Here is a 17388-nt window from a genome sequence, read left to right on the forward strand (position 1 = left end):
CGTTCACTTTCTCTCTCTCTCTGAAACGTTCACTTTCTCTCTCTGAAACGTTCACTTTCTCTCTCTCTGAAACGTTCACTTTCTCTCTCTCTCTGAAACGTTCACTTTCTCTCTCTCTGAAACGTTCACTTTCTCTCTCTCTGAAACGTTCACTTTCTCTCTCTCTCAAACGTTCACTTTCTCTCTCTGAAACGTTCACTTTCTCTCTCTCTGAAATGTTCACTTTCTCTCTCTCTGAAACGTTCACTTTCTCTCTCTGAAACGTTCACTTTCTCTCTCTCTCTGAAACGTTCACTTTCTCTCTCTGAAACGTTCACTTTCTCTCTCTGAAACGTTCACTTTCTCTCTCTCTGAAACGTTCACTTTCTCTCTCTCACACAAACGTTCATTTTCTCTCGCTCTGAAACGTTCACTTTTTCTCTCTCTCTGAAACGTTCACTTTCTCTCTCTGAAACGTTCACTTTCTCTCTCTGAAACGTTCACTTTCTCTCTCTCTCTCTGAAACGTTCACTTTCTCTCTCTCTCTGAAACGTTCACTTTCTCTCTCTCTGAAACGTTCACTTTCTCTCTCTCTCTGAAACGTTCACTTTCTCTCTCTCTGAAACGTTCACTTTCTCTCTCTCTCTGAAACGTTCACTTTCTCTCTCTCTCTCTCTCTGAAACGTTCACTTTCTCTCTCTCTCTGAAACGTTCACTTTCTCTCTCTCTCTGAAACGTTCACTTTCTCTCTCTCTCTGAAACGTTCATTTTCTCTCGCTCTGAAACGTTCACTTTCTCTCTCTCTCTGAAACGTTCACTTTCACTCGCTCTCTGAAACGTTCACTTTCTCTCTCTCTGAAACGTTCACTTTCTCTCTCTCTGAAACGTTCACTTTCTCTCTCTCTCTCAAACGTTCATTTTCTCTCGCTCTGAAACGTTCACTTTCTCTCTCTCTCTGAAACGTTCACTTTCTCTCGCTCTGAAACGTTCACTTTCTCTCTCTCTGAAACGTTCACTTTCTCTCTCTCTGAAACGTTCATTTTCTCTCGCTCTCTGAAACGTTCACTTTCTCTCTCTCTGAAACGTTCACTTTCTCTCGCTCTGAAACGTTCACTTTCTCTCTCTCTGAAACGTTCACTTTCTCTCTCTCTGAAACGTTCACTTTCTCTCTCTCTGAAACGTTCACTTTCTCTCTCTGAAACGTTCACTTTCTCTCTCTCTCTGAAACGTTCACTTTCTCTCTCTCTGAAACGTTCACTTTCTCTCTCTCTCTGAAACGTTCACTTTCTCTCTCTCTGAAACGTTCACTTTCTCTCTCTCTCTGAAACGTTCACTTTCTCTCTCTCTCTCTCTCTGAAACGTTCACTTTCTCTCTCTCTCTGAAACGTTCACTTTCTCTCTCTCTCTGAAACGTTCACTTTCTCTCTCTCTCTGAAACGTTCATTTTCTCTCGCTCTGAAACGTTCACTTTCTCTCTCTCTCTGAAACGTTCACTTTCACTCGCTCTCTGAAACGTTCACTTTCTCTCTCTCTGAAACGTTCACTTTCTCTCTCTCTCAAACGTTCACTTTCTCTCTCTGAAACGTTCACTTTCTCTCTCTCTCTCAAACGTTCATTTTCTCTCGCTCTGAAACGTTCACTTTCTCTCTCTCTCTGAAACGTTCACTTTCTCTCGCTCTGAAACGTTCACTTTCTCTCTCTCTGAAACGTTCACTTTCTCTCTCTCTGAAACGTTCACTTTCTCTCTCTCTGAAACGTTCACTTTCTCTCTCTCTGAAACGTTCACTTTCTCTCTCTGAAACGTTCACTTTCTCTCTCTCTCTGAAACGTTCACTTTCTCTCTCTCTGAAACGTTCACTTTCTCTCTCTGAAACGTTCACTTTCTCTCTCTCTCTGAAACGTTCACTTTCTCTCTCTCTCTGAAACGTTCACTTTCTCTCTCTCTGAAACGTTCATTTTCTCTCTCTCTCTCTGAAACGTTCACTTTCTCTCTCTCTGAAATGTTCACTTTCTCTCTCTCTGAAACGTTCACTTTCTCTCTCTCTGAAACGTTCACTTTCTCTCTCTCTGAAACGTTCACTTTCTCTCTCTCTGAAACGTTCACTTTCTCTCTCTGAAACGTTCACTTTCTCTCTCTCTCTGAAACGTTCACTTTCTCTCTCTCTGAAACGTTCACTTTCTCTCTCTCTGAAACGTTCATTTTCTCTCGCTCTGAAACGTTCACTTTCTCTCTCTCTCTGAAACGTTCACTTTCTCTCTCTCTCTCTGAAACGTTCACTTTCTCTCTCTCAAACGTTCATTTTCTCTCGCTCTGAAACGTTCACTTTCTCTCTCTCTCTGAAACGTTCACTTTCTCTCGCTCTCTGAAACGTTCACTTTCTCTCTCTCTGAAACGTTCACTTTCTCTCTCTCTGAAACGTTCACTTTCTCTCTCTCTCTGAAACGTTCACTTTCTCTCTCTCTCTCTGAAACGTTCACTTTCTCTCTCTGAAACGTTCACTTTCTCTCTCTGAAACGTTCACTTTCTCTCTCTCTGAAACGTTCACTTTCTCTCTCTCTCTCTCTGAAACGTTCACTTTCTCTCTCTGAAACGTTCACTTTCTCTCTCTGAAACGTTCACTTTCTCTCTCTCTGAAACGTTCACTTTCTCTCTCTCTGAAACGTTCACTTTCTCTCTCTCTCAAACGTTCATTTTCTCTCGCTCTGAAACGTTCACTTTCTCTCTCTCTCTGAAACGTTCACTTTCTCTCGCTCTCTGAAACGTTCACTTTCTCTCTCTCTGAAACGTTCACTTTCTCTCTCTCTGAAACGTTCACTTTCTCTCTCTCTCTGAAACATTCACTTTCTCTCTCTCTCTGAAACGTTCACTTTCTCTCTCTCTCTGAAACGTTCACTTTCTCTCTCTGAAACGTTCACTTTCTCTCTCTGAAACGTTCACTTTCTCTCTCTCTGAAACGTTCACTTTCTCTCTCTCTGAAACGTTCACTTTCTCTCTCTCTGAAACGTTCACTTTCTCTCTCTCTGAAACGTTCACTTTCTCTCTCTGAAACGTTCACTTTCTCTCTCTCTCTCTGAAACGTTCACTTTCTCTCTCTCTCTGAAACGTTCACTTTCTCTCTCTCTGAAACGTTCACTTCCTCTCTCTGAAACGTTCACTTTCTCTCTCTCTCTCAAACGTTCATTTTCTCTCGCTCTGAAACGTTCACTTTCTCTCTCTCTCTGAAACGTTCACTTTCTCTCTCTCTGAAACGTTCACTTTCTCTCTCTCTGAAACGTTCACTTTCTCTCTCTCTGAAACGTTCACTTTCTCTCTCTGAAACGTTCACTTTCTCTCTCTCTGAAACGTTCACTTTCTCTCTCTCTGAAACGTTCACTTTCTCTCTCTCTGAAACGTTCACTTTCTCTCTCTCTCTGAAACGTACACTTTCTCTCTCTCTCTCTCTGAAACGTTCACTTTCTCTCTCTGAAACGTTCACTTTCTCTCTCTGAAACGTTCACTTTCTCTCTCTCTCTGAAACGTTCACTTTCTCTCTCTGAAACGTTCACTTTCTCTCTCTGAAACGTTCACTTTCTCTCTCTCTCTGAAACGTTCACTTTCTCTCTCTCTGAAACGTTCACTTTCTCTCTCTCTGAAACGTTCACTTTCTCTCTCTCTGAAACGTTCACTTTCTCTCTCTCTGAAACGTTCACTTTCTCTCTCTCTCTGAAACGTTCACTTTCACTCTCTCTCTGAAACGTTCACTTTCTCTCTCTCCTAAACGTTCACTTTCTCTCTCTCTCAAACGTTCATTTTCTCTCTCTCTCTGAAACGTTCACTTTCTCTCTCTCCTAAACGTTCACTTTCTCTCTCTCTCTGAAACGTTCACTTTCTCTCTCTCTCTCTCTGAAACGTTCACTTTCTCTCTCTGAAACGTTCACTTTTTCTCTCTCTCTGAAACGTTCACTTTCTCTCTCTCTCTGAAACGTTCACTTTCTCTCTCTCTCTGAAACGTTCACTTTCTCTCTCTCTCTGAAACGTTCACTTTGTCTCTCTCTGAAACGTTCACTTTCTCTCTCTCTCTGAAACGTTCACTTTGTCTCTCTCTGAAACGTTCACTTTCTCTCTCTCTGAAACGTTCACTTTCTCTCTCTGAAACGTTCACTTTCTCTCTCTCCTAAACGTTCACTTTCTCTCTCTCTCAAACGTTCATTTTCTCTTTCTCTGAAACGTTCACTTTCTCTCTCTCTCTCTCAAATGTTCACTTTCTCTCTCTCTGAAACGTTCACTTTCTCTCTCTCCTAAACGTTCACTTTCTCTCTCTCTCTCAAACGTTCATTTTCTCTTTCTCTGAAACGTTCACTTTCTCTCTCTGAAACGTTCACTTTCTCTCTCTGAAACGTTCACTTTCTCTCTCTCTCTGAAACGTTCACTTTCTCTCTCTCTCTGAAACGTTCACTTTCTCTCTCTCTCTGAAACGTTCACTTTCTCTCTCTCTCTGAAACGTTCACTTTCTCTCTCTCCTAAACGTTCACTTTCTCTCTCTCTCAAACGTTCATTTTCTCTTTCTCTGAAACGTTCACTTTCTCTCTCTCTCTGAAACGTTCACTTTCTCTCTCTCTCTGAAACGTTCACTCTCTCTCTCTCTCTCTGAAACGTTCACTTTCTCTCTCGCTCTGAAACGTTCACTTTCTCTCTCTCTCTCTGAAACGTTCACTTTCTCTCTCTCTGAAACGTTCACTTTCTCTCTCTCTCTGAAACGTTCACTTTCTCTCTCTCTGAAACGTTCACTTTCTCTCTCTCTGAAACGTTCACTTTCTCTCTCTCTCTGAAACGTTCACTTTCTCTCTCTGAAACGTTCACTTTCTCTCTCTCTCTGAAACGTTCACTTTCTCTCTCTCTGAAACGTTCACTTTCTCTCTCTGAAACGTTCACTTTCTCTCTATCTGAAACGTTCACTTTCTCTCTCTCTCTCTCTGAAACGTTCACTTTCTCTCTCTGAAACGTTCACTTTCTCTCTCTCTCAAACGTTCACTTTCTCTCTCTCTCTCAAACGTTCACTTTCTCTCTCTCTCAAACGTTCACTTTCTCTCTCTCTCTCTCAAACGTTCACTTTCTCTCTCTCTCTGAAACGTTCACTTTCTCTCTCTCTCTCTGAAACGTTCACTTTCTCTCTCTGAAACGTTCACTTTCTCTCTCTGAAACGTTCACTTTCTCTCTATCTGAAACGTTCACTTTCTCTCTCTCTCTCGGAAACGTTCACTTTCTCTCTCTCTCTCTGAAACGTTCACTTTCTCTCTCTCTCAAACGTTCACTTTCTCTCTCTCTCTCAAACGTTCACTTTCTCTCTCTCTGAAACGTTCACTTTCTCTCTCTCTCTCTGAAACGTTCACTTTCTCTCTCTCTGAAACGTTCACTTTCTCTCTCTCTCTGAAACGTTCACTTTCTCTCTCTCTCTGAAACGTTCACTTTCTCTCTCTCTCTGAAACGTTCACTTTCTCTCTCTGAAACTTTCAGAGAGAAAGTTTCAGAGAGAGAAAAAGAAAGTGACCTGACTGAGAATCCGAGGGAGAAAGGAATCAGGAGAAAGGGCATACATAGAATTTGGACAGGATTCGAGTTGGCGGTGATATGTGTCCAAGATTAAATCGTACCGTACATGTGTGAGTAACAGCTATTTAAGTGAAAGATACTGCATCGTGGAACTTAACCCCTGGCACGGAATCAAAGACTAACATTTTCATAGCTTTTCATACTACTGGACAATGGAATCCCAGGAGTAGGATCTCATAGGTCAGATTCAGATCAGGAAAACGGAGGTAGAACATTAGCCAATGAGGTAGAAGATGTAGTGATAGACTTGGAATTACAGGAGGAGCAAAGTTTAAAAAGTGTCCAGCAAGGAGAAATAGAGTTAAACTGTTTATACTTCAATACGAGGAGTATTACTAACAAGGTATAGCACAGGGCTGTAGAGCAGGGCTGCTGATTGGCTGTTGCGGGGAAAATTTTCATCAGTGCATTGCGGTCACTGCATCCAGAAAGTGTAGCTGAGCAAGACACCCTAGGTGTTCAAGTGAAGGCAAGCATCCAGCAGAGGGCAGTAGAGCGGAGCTGCTGATTGGCCGTGGCGGGAAAACTTTGCATCAGTGCATTGCGGTCACTGCATCCAGAAAGTGTACCCGAGCAAGACACCCTAGGTGTTCAAGTGAAGGCAAGCATCCAGCAGAGGGCAGTAGAGCGGAGCTGCTGATTGGCTGTTGCAGGCAAAATTTGCATCAGTGCATTGCGGTCACTGCAACCAGAAAGTGTACCTGAGCAAGACACCCTAGGTGTTCAAGTGAAGGCAAGCATCCAGCAGAGGGCAGTAGAGCAGAACTGCTGATTGGCTGTTGCGGGGAAAATTTGCATCAGTACATTGCGGTCAAAAGGTGGTTTGTGGAGGAGCTGTTGTCAAGTGACAGTTAAACCCAAAACACTTCTTCAGTGTTTCCCTCCCTACCTCCTCCTCTAACCAAAAAAAAACACAATCACTGTAAGGATCCAAGCCGAGTAAAGATCAAGAGGAAGACTCGAGGTCAGGTAGAAGTAGAAAGAAGTTGAACTGTGACGTCACAGCCTGCAGGTAAGTGATTGGCTGGTGACTGGTAAGTAGTTTTTCTTTTCCCTGAGGTGTTATCGTGCGGGGCGCAGTGGTTGCTGAGTGCTTGCTGAGAAGGGGAGTAAATTTTTTTTTTAACTTACTGTTGGGAGTTTCCAGCTGAATCCGGTCGGAGTGAGGACAGAGTGACTGCTGAGTAAGTCGTAAAGATTTAAATTGTTTGCGCAGGCCCATAACAGCTGATTGCTGTTCTCGTGTGGGGTGCAGTGGTTGCTGGTTAAGTGTTTTATTTTTACCTGTATTTTAAGTTGGGCAGTTTCTAAACCCTAGACACTATACTTGTAGTGTCCCCCACCCTTCCACCTCCTTTAACCTAAGGGGTAGAGTGAATAACAGGTAAGCTCTTTCTTTCCTTCTTTTTCTTTTTTTATCTAGAGAAGATGGCAGGGAAGGCAGTGCAATGTTCTTCCTGCAGAATGTTTGAGGTGAGGGACGCCGTCAGTGTCCCTGCTGATTTCACCTGTGGGAAGTGCACCCATCTCCAGCTCCTCAGAAACCGTGTTCTGGAGCTGGATGAACTTCGGATCATTCGGGAGGCAGAGGTAGTCATAGATAGTAGCTTCAGGGATGTAGTTACTCCGAAGAATCAAGGTAGATGGGTGACGGTGGGAGGAAGCAGTCAGTTCAGGGATCCTCTGTGGTTGTTCCCCTCAGTAACAAGTATACCGTTTTGGATACTGTTGAGGGGGACGACCTACCAGGGGTAAGTCGTCCCGTGTTTCGGACCGTGTTTTCAGAATCCTTAAAGGGGAGGTGAAGCAGTCACAAGTCGTGGTACACATCTAAACCAACGACATAGGTAAGAGAAGGGACGGGGATTTAAAACAGAAATTTAGGGAGCTAGGGTGGAAGCTGAGAGCCAGGACAAACCATGTTGCCATCTCTGGTTTGTTGCCGGTGCCACGTGCTAGTGAGGTGAGGAACAGGGAGAGAGTGCAGATAAACACGTGGCTGCAGGGATGGTGTAGAACAAAGAACAAAGAACAAAGAAATGTACAGCACAGGAACAGGCCCTTCGGCCCTCCAAGCCCGTGCCGACCATACTGCCCGACTAAACTACAATCTTCTACACTTCCTGGGTCCGTATCCTTCTATTCCCATCCTATTCATATATTTGTCAAGATGCCCCTTAAATGTCCCTATCGTCCCTGCTTCCACTACCTCCTCCGGTAGTGAGTTCCAGGCACCCACTACCCTCTGCGTAAAAAACTTGCCTCGTACATCTACTCTAAACTTTGCCCCTCTCACCTTAAACCTATGCCCCCTAGTAATTGACCCCTCTACCCTGGGGAAAAGCCTCTGACTATCCACTCTGTCTATGCCCCTCATAATTTTGTATACCTCTATCAGGTCGCCCCTCAACCTCCTTCGTTCCAGTGAGAACAAACCGAGTTTATTCAATCGCTCCTCATAGCTTATGCCCTCCATACCAGGCAACATTCTGGTAAATCTCTTCTGCACCCTCTCTAAAGCCTCCACATCCTTCTGGTAGTGTGGCGACCAGAATTGAACACTATACTCCAAGTGTGGCCTAACTAAGGTTCTATACAGCTGCAACATGACTTGCCAATTCTTATACTCAATGTCCCGGCCAATGAAGGCAAGCATGCCGTATGCCTTCTTGACTACCTTCTCCACCTGTGTTGCCCCTTTCAATGACCTGTGGACCTGTACTCCTAGATCTCTTTGACTTTCAATACTCTTGAGGGTTCTACCATTCACTGTATATTCCCTACCTGCATTAGCCCTTCCAAAATGCATTACCTCACATTTGTCCGGATTAAACTCTATCTGCCATCTCTCCGCCCAAGTCTCCAGACAATCTAAATCCTGCTGTATCCTCAGACAGTCCTCATCGCTATCCGCAATTCCACCAACCTTTGTGTCGTCTGCAAACTTACTAATCAGACCAGTTACATTTTCCTCCAAATCATTTATATATACTACAAACAGCAAAGGTCCCAGCACTGATCCCTGTGGAACACCACTGGTCACAGCCCTCCAATTAGAAAAGCATCCCTCCATTGCTACCCTCTGCCTTCTATGGCCTAGCCAGTTCAGTATCCACCTTGCCAGTTCACCCCTGATCCCGTGTGACTTCACCTTTTGTACTAGTCTACCATGAGGGAACTTGTCAAAGGCCTTACTGAAGTCCATATAGACAACATCTACTGCCCTACCTGCATCAATCATCTTAGTGACCTCCTCGAAAAACTCTATCAAGTTAGTGAGACACGACCTCCCCTTCACAAAACCGTGCTGCCTCTCACTAATACGTCCATTTGCTTCCAAATGGGAGTAGACCCTGTCTCGAAGAATTCTCTCCAGTAATTTCCCTACCACTGAAGTAAGGCTCACCGGCCTGTAGTTCCCGGGATTATCCTTGCTACCCTTCTTAAACAGAGGAACAACATTGGCTATTCTCCAGTCCTCCGGGACATCCCCTGAAGACAGCGAGGATCCAAAGATTTCTGTCAAGGAGGGAGCGTTTCAGTTACTTGGATAATTGGAGCACATTCTGGGGAAGGTGGGTCAGACAGGACGGTTTGCACCTGAACCAGAGGGGCACCAATATCCTGGGAGAGAAATTTGCTACGGCTCTTCGGGGGGTTTAAACTAATTTGTCAGGGGGCTGGGAAAACGAGCTGTGATCCAGAAGCCAGTGTCGAGAGTAGTGAGGTACTGAGGAGGGTATCAAGGTCGCAGGAGTGTAGCGGCAGACAGAAAGGTGGGTTGAAGTGTGTCTACTTCAATGCAAAGAGCATCCGGATTAAGGTGGGTGAACTTGGAGCGTGTATTGGTACTTGGGACTATGATGTTATGGCCATTACGGAGACATGGTTAGAACAGGGACAGGAATGGTTGTTGGAAGTTCCAGGGTATAGATGTTTCAGTAAGAGTAGGGAAGGTAGTAAAAGAGGTGGAGGAGTAGCATTGTTAATCAAGGATAGTTTAACGGTTGCAGAAAGGCAGTTTGAAGGGGATCTGCCTACTGAGGTAGTATGGGCCGAAGTTAGACATAGGAAAGGAGTGGTCACGTTGTTAGGAGTTTTCTATAGGCCCCCAAATAGTAATAGAGATGTGAAGGAAGAAATTGCAAAACAGATTATGGATAGGTGTGGAGGACTCAGGGTAGTTGTCATGGGTGACTTTAACTTTCCAAATATTGATTGGAACCTTTATAGGTCAAACAGTTCGGATGGGGCAGTTTTTGTACAGTGTGTGCAGGAGGGTTTCCTGACACAATATGTGGATAAGCCGACACGAGGTGAGGCCACATTGGATTTGGTACTGGGTAATGAACCGGGCCAAGTGTTAGATTTGTTTGTGGGAGAGCACTTTGGAGATAGTGACCACAATTCGGTGTCTTTCATTATTGCAATGGAGAGGGATAGGGCCATACGGCAGGACAAGGTTTATAATTGGGGGAGGGGTAATTATTTTTTTAAAATATTTTTTTAAACTAAGGTTTTGCAAAGTTTTTCATAATAAATAGTAATAATCCTAACACAGCAAAATAGAGTGAACATTAACATAGTGCAAAAAGAGAATATACACTAGCAATTGACTAGACATGACCCCACGCGCCTCAGTCTTCCCACACCCTCCCAACGGAGCCCTCACCCCCACTCCCCTACGGGTCACTGCTGCTGCTGACGTTTTAACTTTCCCTGAGAAGCCATTGGACGGTATTATGCCCCCGCTCAACAGCAGCAGCTCCGTACACTTGGCAAAATGATTTACACACATAAGTAGGCATCTGTTTGTGGTGTTGTCGTCCCTTGCTTCTCCCAGACAGAGTTCGCTGCCGTTGTCGTCTCATTCCGCTTCTGCGCACTTCCATTTCTCCGGTCCTCCCGTCTTCCCTGTTTTCTCTGTTCCTGTGGACGTTAAGTTTGTTAGCGTTTCCCTTCCTCCCCCCTCCCCCTCCCTGGCTCTCCTCTATTGTTCCGTCTCTTCCCTCTACCTCCCCGCTCCTGCAGCCCCCCCCCCACCCCCCGTGGCTCGTCTTTCCTTCCTCTTAGATTTAGCTGTCCCCCACCCCCCCCTCTCCCGTTCTATCACATGCTTGGCTACTTTCCCCCGTTTCTTGGCTACCTGGCTATTCTTCTGCTTGTTTGTTGGCCACAAACAGGTCCCGGAACAATTGGGTGAATGGCTCCCACGTTCTGCGGAAGCCGTCGTCTGACCCTCGGATCGGATGGCAAATTTGATTTTCTCCATTTGGAGAGATTCCGAGAGGTCGGACAGCCAGTCTGCAGCTTTGGGTGGTGCTGCTGACCGCCAGCCAGTCTGCAACTTTGGGTGGTGCTGCTGACCGCCAGCCAGTCTGCAGCTTTGGGTGGTGCTGCTGACCGCCAGCCAGTCTGCAGCTTTGGGTGGTGCTGACCGCCAGCCAGTCTGCAGCTTTGGGTGGTGCTGCTGACCACCAGCCAGTCTGCAGCTTTGGGTGGTGCTGCTGACCGCCAGCCAGTCTGCAGCTTTGGGTGGTGCTGCTGACCACCAGCCTGTCTGCAGCTTTGGGTGGTGCTGCTGACCGCCAGCCAGTCTGCAGCTTTGGGTGGTGCTGCTGACCGCCAGCCGAACAGGATTCTGTGGCGGGCGATCAGGGAGGCTAAGGCAAGGGCGTCTGCCCTCCTCCCCAGGAAAAGATCTGGCTGGTCTGATACCCCGAAGACCGCCACTTTCGGGCATGGCTCCACCCTCACCCCCACCACCTTGGACATTGCCTCAAAGAAGGCTGTCCAGTACTCCACAAGTCTGGGGCAGGACCAGAACATGTGGGCGTGGTTGGCCGGGCCTCCTTGGCACCGCTCACATCTGTCCTCCACCTCCGGGAAGAACCTACTCATACGGGTTCGTGTTAAGTGGGCTCTATGTACCACTATGCGTCAGGCTGAGCCTTGCACACGTGGAGGTGGAGTTGACCCTATGCAGTGCTTCGCTCCAGAGTCCCCACCCTATCTCAATCCCCAGGTCCTCCTCCCACTTCATTCTTGTTGCGTCCAGTACGGTGTCAGCCCCTTCTACCAGTCGGGGGAGGGGTAATTATGATGCGATTAGGCAAGAATTAGGGAGCATAAGATGGGAACAGAAACTGTCAGGGAAAGGCACAAATGAAAAGTGGAGCTTGTTCAGGGAACAAATACTGCGTGTCCTTGATAGGTATGTCCCTGTCAGGCAGGGAGGAAATGGCCGTGTGAGGGAACCATGGTTCACAAAAGAGGTTGAATGTCTTGTCAAGAGGAAAAAGGAAGAGTATGTAAGGATGAGAAAACAAGGTTCAGTAGGGTCGCTTGAGGGTTACAAGGTAGCAAGGAATGAGCTGAAAAAAGGGCTTAGGAGAGCTAGGAGGGGGCATGAGATGTCCTTGGCGGGTCGGATCAAGGAAAACCCCAAAGCTTTTTACTCTTATGTGAGAAATAAAAGAATGACCAGGGTGAGGGTAGGGCCGGTCAAGGACAGTAGTGGGAACTTGTGCATGGAGTCAGAAGAAATAGGAGAGGCGTTGAATGAATACTTTTCTTCAGTGTTCACCAAGGAGAGGGGCCATGTTTTTGAGGATGAGTGTGTGATTCAGGCGGGTAGGCTGGAGGAAGTAGATGTTCTGAGGAAGGATGTATTAGCAATTTTGAAAAACCTGAGGGTCGACAAGTCCCCTGGGCCAGATGGGATATACCCAAGGATTCTTTGGGAGGCAAGGGATGAGATTGCAGAGCCTTTGGCTTTGATCTTTGGGTCCTCGCTGTCCACGGGGATAGTGAAAGAGGACTGGAGAGTGGCGAATGTTGTTCCTCTGTTCAAGAAAGGGAATAGGAATGACCCTGGTAATTATAGGCCAGTTAGTCTTACTTCGGTGATCGGGAAGATAATGGAAAAGGTCCTTAAGGATAGGATTTATGACCATTTGGAAAGATGCAGCTTAATCCGGGATAGTCAACACGGATTTGTGAAGGGTAGATCTTGCCTCACAATTTTGATTGTATTCTTTGAGGAGGTAACTAAGTGTGTAGATGAAGGTAGAGCACTTGATATCGTATACATGGATTTTAGTAAGGCGTTTGATAAGGTTCCCCATGGTCGGCTTATGAAGAAAGTAAGGAGGTGTGGGATAGAGGGAAATTTGGCCGATTGTATCAGTAACTGGCTATCACATAGAAGACAGAAGGTGGTGGTAGATGGAAAATTTTCAGACTGGAGACCAGTTACCAGCGGTGTAGCACAGGGATCAGTGCTGGGTCCTCTGCTATTTGTGATTTTTATCAATGACTTGGAGGAGGGGGCTGAAGGGTGGGTCAGTAAATTTGCTGATGACACCAAGATTGGTGGTAGTGGATGAGGTGAAGGGCTGTTGTAGGCTGCAAAGAGACATTGATAGGATTCAGAGCAGGGCCGAAAAATGGCAGATGGAGTTTAACCCTGATAAGTGCGAGGTGATTCATTTTGGTAGAAAAAATTTGAATGCGGATTACAGGGTCAACGGCAGGGTTCTGAGGAATGTGGAGGAACAGAGAGATCTTGGGGTTTATGTCCACAGATCTCTGAAGGTTGCCACTCAAGTGGATAGAGCCGTGAAGAAGGCCTATAGTGAGTTTAAGAGCCGTGGGGTTATGCTGCAACTGTACATGACCCTGGTGAGACCACATTTGGAGTATTGTGTGCAGTTCTGGTCATCTCATTATAGGAAGGATGTGGAAGCATTGGAAAGGGCGCAAAGGAGATTTACCAGGATGCTGCCTGGTTTGCAGGATAGGTCTTATCAGGAAAGGTTGAGGGAGCTAGGGCTTTTCTCTTTGGAGCGGAGGAGGATGAGAGGCGACTTAATAGTAGTTTATAAGATAATGAGGGTGATAGATAGAGTGGACGTTCAGAGACTATTTCCTCGGGTGGATGTAGCTGTTACAAGGGGGCATAACTATAAGATTCAGGGTGGGAGATATAGGAGGAATGTCCGAGGTAGGTTCTTTACTCAGAGAGTGGTTAGGGTGTGGAATGGACTGCCTGCTGTGATAGTGGAGTCGGGACACTTTAGAAACTTTCAAGCGGTTATTGGATAGGCACATGGAGCACACCAGAATGACAGGGAGTGGGATAGCTTGATCTTGGTTTCGGACAATGCTCGACACAACATCGAGGGCTGAAGGGCCTGTTCTGTGCTGTACTGTTCTATGTTCTATAAGGTAGATGAGTTAAGGACACAGGTAGACACATGGCAGCAGGATGTCATTGTTACATAGATACATAGAAGATAGGAGCTGGAGGAGGCCTTTTGGCCCTTCGAGCCTGCTCCGCTAAGGATGTCATTGTTATAATAAAAACCTGGCTAAAGGAGGAACAAGAATGGAAGCTTAATATCCCTGGTTATAGAGTCTTCAGGCAGGACAGTGGGGGAGATAAAAAAGGAGAGTGAGTAGCTAATGGGTAAATAATCAATTCCATTGTGAGAAGGGATGAAATACCTAGTGGGCAGCACGGTAGCATTGTGGTTAGCACAGTTGCTTCACAGCTCCAGGGTCCTAGGTTCAATTCCCGGCTTGGGTCACTCTCTGTGCGGATTTTGCATGTTCTCCCCGAGTCTGCGTGGGTTTCCTCCGGGTGCTCCGGTTTCCTCCCACAGTCCAAAGATGTGCGGGTTAGGTTGATTGGCCATGATAAATTGCCCTTAATGTCCAAAAATGGATAAGTGGGGGTTACTGGGACAGGGTAGATACGTGGGCTTGAGTAGGGTGCTCTTTGTAAGGGCTGGTGCAGACTCGATGGGCCGAATGGCCTACTTCTGCACTGTAAATTCTATGATTCTATATTAAATAGGTCAACAATTTGGGTAGCATGGTGGCACAGTGGTTAGCACTGCTATCTCATGGCACAGAGGTCCCAGGTTGGATCCTGGCCCTGGGTCACTGTACGTGTGGAGTTAACACATTCTCCCCGAGTCTGCATGGGTTTCGCCCCCACAACCCAAAGATGTGCAGGGGTAGGTGGATTGGCCACGCTAAATTGCCCCTTAATTGGAAAAAATGAATTGGATACTCTAAATTTTAGAAAAAAAAAAAAAAAAACAAGGCTTTATGGGATGCGCTCAGAAATAAAAACGGGGCAGTCACACTACTGGGAGTAAACTAGACTACCAAATAGTGGAAGCAGATAGATGAGCCAATATGTAGGCAATTTACAAAAAAAGATTTTGGATTGGGGGAGCGGCTATTAGTAAACTAAGTCCAGGGTAGACTAGAAAGAATTACTGGTGGGAAAATCTACAGAAGAGACGTGGGGGGGGGGGGGGGGGTTCAGAAAGGAAATGGGGAGGGTACAGGCCCAAAACATTCCCTCCAGGGTAACAAGCCCAGAGAACCATGGGTGAACCATGGTATTCAGGATATGATGAGAAGGAAAAGAGAGGTTTTTAGCAGGTACAAGAGGAGCAAATCTACAGAAACATTAGTGGGGTACAGAAAGTGCAGGATGGAGCTTAAGAAACAATTAGGAGAGCAAAGAGGGAGTATGAGAAATCTCTGGCTGGTAAAAGTAGGGAAATTCACAAGATATTCTATAAGTATGTCAATGGAAAGAGGATAGCCAGGGAAAGGGTAGGACCCATCAGGTACCAAGGGGGAAATCTGTGGGTGGAGCCAGAGGACATTGGTAGGGTGTTGAATGAATATTTCACATCTGTCTTCACCCAAAAGAATGAGGAGGCAGATATGGAACTCAGGGAGAGAGACTGTGAGGTTCTTGAGCAAATTGTCACAGGGAGGGACAAGGTATTGGAGGAATTGGCAAGCTTAAAAGTGGACAAATCTCCAGGTCCAGGTGAATTGTGTCCCAGGATGCTGTGGGAGGTGAGGGAGGAGATTGCAGGGGATCGGACCCAAATTTTTAATTGGCCATAGGGGAGATGCCAGAGGACTGGAGAACACCTAATGTGGTCCCTATTTAAGAAAGGTTGTAGAGATAAGCCAGGGAACTACAGACCAGTGAGTTTCACGTCGGTGTGGTGAAACAATTGGAGAAAATTCTTAAGGAGAGAATCTATCTCCACTTGGAGAGGCAAGGTTTGATCAGGGATAGTCAGCATGGCTTTGTCAGAGGGAGGTCATGCTTAACAAATTTGATTGCATTTTTTGAGCATGTGACCAGGTGTGTACATGAGGGTAGTGTAGTTGATGTAGTTTACATGGATTTCAGTAAAGCCTTTGACAAGGTCCCATATGGGAGACTTATTAATAAGGCAAATGCACATGGTAATTTGAGAAGGTGGATTCAAAATTGGCTTAACTGTGGGAGACAGAGGGTGATGACAGCCGGCTGCTTTAGTGACTGGACGCCAGTGACCAGTGGCGTACCACAGGGATCTGTGCTGGGCCCCCTATTGTTTGTTTTTTATATAAACAACATAGATGACCATGTGGTGGGTAGGATCAGTAAGTTTGTGGATGACACAAAGATTAGCCGGGTGGTTATCAGTGAGGTTGAGTGTCTTGGGTTACAGGACGATGTAGACGGGATGGTCAAATGGGCAGAAAGGTGGCAGATGGAATTTAACCCTGAAAAGGAGAAATGTGACAAGGAAGTATTTAATGAATGGCCTGACACTGGGAAGTTCTGAGGAACAAAGGAACCTTGGCGTGTTTGTCCATGGATCTCTGAAGGCAGACGGGCAGGTTAATAGGGGGGTGAACAAGGCATTTGGGACACTTGCCTTTATCAATCCAGTGGACGTGATTTATTTAGATTTCCAGAAGGACTTTGACAAGGTGCCGCATAGGAGACTGTTAAATAAGTTAAAAGCCCATGGTGTTTAGGGTAAGATCCTAGCATGGAGAGAGGATTGGCTGACTGGCAGAAGGCAGAGATAGGGGATAAAGGGGTCTTTTTCAGGATGGCAGCCGGTGACTAGTGGAACTCTTTGCTGCAGAAAGCTGTGGAGGCCAAATCACTGAGTGTCTTTACCACAGAGATAGATAGTTTCTTGATTAATAAGGGGATCAGGGGTTATGGGGTGAAGGCAGGAGAATGGGGATGAGAAAATATCAGCCATGATTGAATGGCGGAGCAGACTCGATGGGCCGAGTGGCCTAATTCTGCTCGTATGTCTTCTGGTCTTATGGAGGCATAGTGGAGCAGAGAAGACGGGGGGACCTGATTGGGAACAGCTGTTCCCCTTATTTATTTTAAAATATATTTAGAGTACCCAATTATTTGTTTCCAATTAATGGGCAATTAACGTGACCAATCCACCTACCCTGCACATCTTTGGGTTGTGGGGATGAGACCCATGCAGACACGGAGAGAATGTGCAAACTCCACACACTGACCTGGGGCCAGGATCGAACCTGGGTCCGGGATCAAACCCGGGTCCTCAGCGCCCTGAGGCAGCAGTGCTAATCACTATGCCACCCATCTCTTCCCTTTAGTTGAAGGATCAGTTACGAGGGACACAAGTTCAAGGTGAGGGGCAGGAGGTTTACAGGATATTTGTGGGAAAACCTTTTTACCCAGAGGGTGGTGAGGGTCTGGAATGCACTGCCTGGGAGGGTGGTAGAGGCGGGTGAGCACTTGACGGTGACGTCATAATGTTCAAGGCTATGGGCCACGTGCTGGCAAATGGGATTTGGTAGGTAGGTCAGGGCCTTTCATGCATCGGTGCAGGCTCGATGGGCCGAAGGGCCTCTTCTGCACCGTATTTTCTATGATTCTGTGAGACAGAAAGCATCCTATCGGGCTGCATCACAGCCTGGTATGGCAACTGCTCAGCCCAGGACCGCAAGAA

The sequence above is a fragment of the Scyliorhinus torazame genome, chromosome 12, assembly GCF_047496885.1.
Source record: "Scyliorhinus torazame isolate Kashiwa2021f chromosome 12, sScyTor2.1, whole genome shotgun sequence".
NCBI classification, from domain to species: Eukaryota; Metazoa; Chordata; class Chondrichthyes; order Carcharhiniformes; family Scyliorhinidae; genus Scyliorhinus; species Scyliorhinus torazame.